Source organism: Penaeus vannamei, chromosome 34 (genome assembly GCF_042767895.1).
Source record: "Penaeus vannamei isolate JL-2024 chromosome 34, ASM4276789v1, whole genome shotgun sequence".
Lineage (NCBI taxonomy): Eukaryota > Metazoa > Arthropoda > Malacostraca > Decapoda > Penaeidae > Penaeus > Penaeus vannamei.
Genome location: NC_091582.1, coordinates 27485121 through 27486199, shown reverse-complemented (window position 1 = coordinate 27486199; position 1079 = coordinate 27485121).

The following is a 1079-nucleotide window of genomic DNA, read 5'->3' as shown; positions in this document are numbered from 1 at the left end:
AAACCCTAGTGGCGGCTCTCGATGCATTTAGCAATGAAGCGAAGCCCCTGGGTCTAGAGGTCTCCTGGACCAAGACCAAGGTCCAGGAATTTGGGGACTTGTTAGGAGAACCTGTTCAGTCGGTACGTGCTTGCGGCGAGGACATTGAAGTCACAGAGAGCTTTACATACCTTGGTAGTGTAGTTCATAACTCTGGGCTGTCAGACCATGAAGTCAGCAGACGGATTGGCCTGGCAGCAGGGGTCATGAACTCTCTCAACAAGAGTATTTGGAGATGTCGGTACCTGTGCAGAAGGACCAAGCTACGGGTTTTCAGGGCCCTGATAATGCCAGTTTTGCTATACGGTAGCGAAACCTGGACATTGTCCTGTGCCTTGGAGGCTCGTCTTGAAGCCTTTTGTAATAGGTCCTTGCGCCAGATCATGGGGTACTGTTGGCGGGACCATGTGTCCAACCAACGGTTGCACCGTGAGACTGGCACAAGCCCTGTTATCTGCACAATCCGTGATCGCCAACTCAGGCTATACAGCCACCTGGCTCGCTTTCCTCAGGATGATCCTGCCCATCAGGTCGTCTCTATTCGAGACAACCCTGGATGGAGGAGGTCTGTGGGACGACCGAGGAAGTCATGGCTTGGGCAGATCGACCAAACCTGCCGTGAAGAACTAGAGATGGGCCGAGTCCCTGCCTGGCGTCTAGCCATGAGGGATCCTCGTAGGTGGAAGCGAAGGGTGGATGCGGCTATGCGCCCCCGTCGGCGTCAGCCCCCATGATGATGATGATGAATGTCGTTTATCCATCATTCATGTATCTGTTGATTTTCATATCATCTTTGTAATATCTGTATCCCGTTCATAACGTGGCATAAGATATACAACCGTCACGTGCCAAAGGACATACAATATTACTTATATAACAAATATATATTTGTTAACAATATTTTTATAACAAATAATTACCGGAGGAAGAAACTGGAAAAAAATCACATCTATTTCTTTAAATAAAGCTTAAAATCAGAAATTCCTCCGCTTTAGGACAAGACTCAGGCCGCCACAAGAGCACAGGACCAGAAGGAAGAA